The sequence below is a fragment of the Trichosurus vulpecula genome, chromosome 4, assembly GCF_011100635.1.
Source record: "Trichosurus vulpecula isolate mTriVul1 chromosome 4, mTriVul1.pri, whole genome shotgun sequence".
NCBI classification, from domain to species: Eukaryota; Metazoa; Chordata; class Mammalia; order Diprotodontia; family Phalangeridae; genus Trichosurus; species Trichosurus vulpecula.
In genome coordinates, this window is record NC_050576.1 from 316,770,982 (window position 1) to 316,776,690 (window position 5,709).

Genomic DNA, 5,709 nt, shown 5'->3' on the forward strand with positions numbered 1-5,709 from the left:
CATGGAAGTCACCTTGGTCCAATCTTTCTGGAGGGAGTTTAGGTCCATAAATAACCAGCTTTAGGCTAAAAAGCTAGGGAGCTTAGTGGACTGATTGGATATCTTTTCTGCCAGAACCAATGCATTAGTAAAGGACAATTCTCTGATTCCTACTTGCTCCTGTAGCCATCTGTCTTCCTCCCATAAAAGATGATTAGGCCCTAGAATGTGGTGTTGTCACTCAGAAATTTGGTATTTTTCCTTGTGATTTGAGTCAACTGCTGCAGGTAAGTGGGGTTTTGAGTTTGTCGATCAGCCAGCTACTGATTGAGCAGGCAACAGCCCTGCTAAAGGCTAGAACAGGATCCGATAAGGACTATGGTTAAAAAAAAAAGAAGTCTATCAAGACTGTACTGTCCACCATTGTGGACGGTGCAGTGGACAGAGCACTGGACCTAGACTCAGGAAACCTGAGTTCAAATCTGGCCTCAGACATTTACTAGTTGTGTGATCCTGGACATTTAATCGCTTTGTGCCTCAGTTTCCTCATTTAAAATATGGGGATAATACTAGCACCTACCTTCCAGGGTAGATTGGATGAAATGTGAGGACTGACTGAGAGTCAATTGTGAGGATAAAATGAAATAACACTAGTGTTTTGCAAACCTTAAAACATGATATAAATGCTATTTTTTGTTGTTGTCATGATGACAATGATGATGTTGCAAAAATGAGGCCCTGGAAAGGCTGGTTCTTAGTCAAAGACAGGATAAGGAAGGCAATGCTAGATACTTTCGACAGTGAGAAGATTAAAATTGATCCTGTGTCATTTTCTTATGGATCCTATTTACAATTAATTGATTTCATCCTGTAACTGCCTAAGTCATGGTTCTTTGTCTCAGAACTCAGTGCAAAGATTCAGCTGAACTTCCCAAATACAACAAGTTTAGAAATCCATTTCTCTTGTTAATCCCTGTTCTATCCTTGCCTCAAGGAATTCTGCTAACCTTGGGGGATGTGCGTAGACACTAGGGGGTCTGGTCCAGAATCTTTACTACTGTACTGTACTATAGCACCATACTATCCTTCAAGGATGTCCAGTTTGCTATATAAAGAAGTCTGGGCCACTATCTTGTAGGTGGACTCAAACAATGAACACTTCTTAGTCACAAGAGGGAAAGAGGGGGGTTGTTGCTAGCAGCCATTCCCAACTTCCAACCAATCATATTCTTTCTCACACCTCAGCTATGTAACCAATCATGTTTCCCTCAACCCCATGTTGTCACCTACCCTGTTTTGTTCTTTGTTCTGCACTCCCTGAAACCTATGAAAAGGGGGCTGTCCATTTGCTCAAGGTCTTTGGCTGAAAACTGGGGCATTCATTGACCCACCTTATTCTCAGGTTTTATGCCCTGTGAATAAATGTTACCTTGCTCGAAGAAACATGCCTCAGCTTACCTTTTTGTTAAATTTCACTCAATTTGAGTGCAGGCCACTGAAGCTTTCCCAAGAGATGCTCACGGCAGGCTGGAAGGGGAAAGTTATCAGGGAAGAAACTGAAAAATGGATAGAAAGAATTTGAATTCCAGGCAAGTTGGGTGAATTTGGGTTAGTATCAGGTAAGGTAGTGAATCATAGGTACCAGAAATTATACTTTGATTAACTTGGATTTGAATTAGCAGCAGCATCTCCTTGAAGGGATGAAAACATGTATGGTTGTGGCCATCCTTCCTTCCCTTCTACTTAAACCCTCAATTTGTATTCTGAGCTGATCGTGACCATTGCAGCACCAATAGCAACCTTTCCATAAGGGCTCCCCTAAATGCTACTCTAGGATTAAGATATTTTGTGAGGGAGTCAGAATCCACTTAAAACCATGGTTTTTGAGGCCCCACTGATTTATTGATTTAACCAGCCAAGCAGAAAGCAACATTTATTCAAAGCAAGAGATGTTTAATTAAACATTTACATAGTAAGATAAGTGGCCAGAATGGTTTTCCCCATATGTATAGGGGCACCCTCTTCCAGTTTGCTATACTGGGGAAAGAGATACATGAAGAAAACACATGTGACCAGGGTCCCAAGTATGATAGAATATACACATAGGGGACACATGCAGAAGGTAGCAACAAAGATACACAGAGACCATACATGAATGGGACACACATGAAACAGATCTGGCTAGGGCACACATATATAGTCAGGGAAGTGAAGGGCTCTGACATTCAGAGCTTCCAGTGTCTTCCCATAATATTCACCCATAAACTGCTTTCTCTCCTGAAATCAAGACCTTGGCAGCTCTCGTTTGTCTGCCATGTTGTTCTCTGCTAGGCATCTAAATTGCATTCTGCAGTCTCTGCTGGGTGTCTCCACTTTATTCTGCTACCATCTGCTGGGGTTCTGTGATACATGGCATCTTAGCTACATTGTGGCTGGGAGGATGTCAGTTCTGAAGTCCATAAACCTAGGTTATTATTTTCCAATTCGGGATGTTCTGCTGCCTTCATTTTTTGTTCCTGCCTTTGTTAGGAACTCCTTCCCACAGTGTTTTTGCCTTTCCCCAGTGCTTTACACAGTGCCTGGACACCTAGTAAGCTTTTAATGAATCCCTGTTCACACCAATCACTGATTTCTCTATGCAATAGTAAGTTCCTCATGACTGGATAGGATCAAGAAAGCCTGGATGACCAGGGAAGTCATGTTTTAGGTACCAACTGAACATGGTGACTCGTTTCCTTCCAGCTCTGGAATTCTATATGGCTGTGTAAATGGAATTCATAATACTTCAAATTAAACGATGAAGCCTACCACAAAGTGTAGCGGTTTGATCCAAAGAACAGAGCACCCTTATTAAGCCCTCTCCCCAGCCTCACCCTGCTTCTCACCCCTTTGCTGGCAATAAGCAGCACCACCTTCTACGCTGCTATAAATTACCCCCTCAAAGAGATCTCAGCTGCCTGGTTTATACCTTCTCTGGGCAGTGAAATGAGATCTAAACTACTAGTAAACAAAAATCCTATTTGTGACAACAAAGAGTTGCAAAGAATGTCAATAAAATACTCATGAACAGATTTTTTCATAAATTACACTTTATATAATCTACCAGCGAACTGATTGCAAGAGGGCTCCCCCCTCCACTCACCTTTTATTCCCCCGTTTCACTTTTTTAAAGTTTCCATGCTAGGCATGGTCTTTGGAACATTTAAATCCAAGGGGTTGGCAGTTTCTAACCTTTTAATGATTAATTAGAAATATTAAAACCAAAAGAATGTATCTTCTAAATACTGAGTTTGTAATGCTGATAAGGACCATTTAATTCACATGCTATTTTAGTGTCTTCTCATACTTAGCTATTGGAACTAGGTATGCAGAGAAATTAAAAAAGATTTTAAGAATAATTCAGGAGCACTGCTGCTATTGATAATATAAAAATCTTTATTGCTTGGAAAATTAAATCCAAAGGCTGAAGTATTTTAGATTTTCTTATCACTGTTGGCTGCAAGTTTTCTCCATTTATTTTAGACGTGACTAGTCTGTGGCCTTCTGTATAGTTCCTAAACTTCCTTTAATCTGGTTTACATCAACACTACAATCCTTCAGGGACACTTGCCACCATTTCTTCTCTGAGAATGGCTTGCTTTCTCCTACTCCTCCCCTCAACCATATGGAGTTCTCTGAAAGAAAAGCTCTAAGATCTCCTCCCTGCAGAGCCTGTTCCCTTCCTGTTGTCACAAAAACTCAGGGTCATTGGAATCTCTCCTCTTCCTGAACAGAAGTTTTCATTTCCTGCTAAGACTCACTGCTTCACTTGCCTCCTGAAATAGGCTTAAAATGTCTTCTGAAGTGAGAGTACTTCCTCTGTCATTGTCCTTTCCAGATTCCTATTTATTTACTCCACATTGTACTTTATACTTGTTTTTCTCAGTCCCAGAAGTTATGTCTACTCGACACGAGATGAAACTGAAATTCAAGTATTTGGTAGTATGATCAATTAAAGGAACCACATCAGTTCATTAAAAAAAAAACAAAACTACTCTGAGTCCCTCTACACTTTCAGGTTTTATTATATAACTCTGGTGAAAATCTATGACTTCACTGCTTTAGGGACCCCACCCCCAAACCAGGCAGCTAAGTGGATAGAACACCAAGCCTAGAATCAGGAAGACCCAGGATCAAATACTACCTCAGACAATTACTGGCTGTGTGACCCTGAGTGTTGCCTCAAACAAATGGAGACCTGGGAAAGACCATAGCTTAAAAAGACCAAGGTCCCCCACTGCATCCTGAGCCATCACTAGTTGTCCTGACCTATGTCTTGCCACTGATGATGGAGGAGAGAGTGAGGTTGACTTTGCAGGACCCTGCTTCACTTAAATTCAATTAATTTGCAAGTCAAGACATCACCCTCCAGATGTCATTGGTCCTCTTTGAGAAGGAAGGGCAAACAACAATCTGTGTGACCCTAGGAAAGTCATTTAACCCCGCTTGCCTCAGTTCCTCGTCTGTAAAATGAGCTGGAGAAGGAAATGGCAAACCACTTTAGTATCTTTGCCAAGAAAAACCCAAATGAGGTCACTTCTACAGGACTCAGCAACAAGCGGAAACCCCAGAGGAAACTTCTTTCAATACAGATCAGCTCCTACTTTGCAATTGTCTCAGAGGGTCACCAGAGGCATTGAGTTAAATGACTTGCCTAAGATCACACAGCTATTATGCTTCAGAGGCAGAATGGTCATCCTACCTGTGAAGTTCTCTCTAGGGCCTAGACCACACTGTCTTTCTTCCAAAAATCTGCCTCCTTGGATCAAGTTTATCACATGATTGCTAACTCTCAACATCACTTTGTGCTGGGAAGATAGAAAAGCATGTAAGGGTATGAGAAAAGTTTATGTAGATGTGTGAGGGGCCAGATTTCACAGCTATTCAGAACTAGGAGCTACAAAACCAGAGGAAAGTGAGCCTAGAAAAAGGAAAGTCCTTCCTTCTCCAATTACCGTTGCTTGTGGTTTGTATCCCAGGACTGATTAAAAGAAGGACCAGCCTTCTCTTTTCTGCGGTTGGCCTTGGGACTCTTTCATGGTTCGTTAACACATCCACTAGAGAGTAGGCAGCTGAAAGGAAGTAAGACTCAAATCACTCAATTTTGTTATCAGCTAACTTGTCTGGTTTAGTCTCCACCGGAAGAGAGGTGGAAACAATTGGCTAAAATTGGGTTTTCTGTTCTAGTCCCCATTACCGTAGCTAATTGAAGGGTTACTTTAACTTTTAGCTTTCTGAGTTCTAGTTACCATAGAAACAGCCCATACCCAAATAGCAGCACTTGAGAGAGACAGAGACAGAGAGACAGGGACAGAGACCACATCAATCCAATTTATCTTTTATAGTAAAACTACAGAGCTCAGAGGAGTGAGCAGTGTTCCAAAAGCCTTAGCCTCCCTCCCTCACATCACTTCATTGTGACTTTCACTAGATGCACAATCTGTCACCCTCAGAATAGGCACCAACTGGAGCCATCTTGCCAGGGCATAGCAGTGCATTCCCGGATCATCTTACCCCTCCCCTGTCACATCCCCTCCTCCTCCTCCGCCCCCCCCCCCCACACACACTGTATTCCCATGGCCTTTCTATTTTTTTATTGCACACCTGCATTTCATTCATTCCTAATAATTATTGACTAATGACTGTGTTCTCCCACCTTGGCCTCTGCACTCCTACCCACTCCAAGAGTTT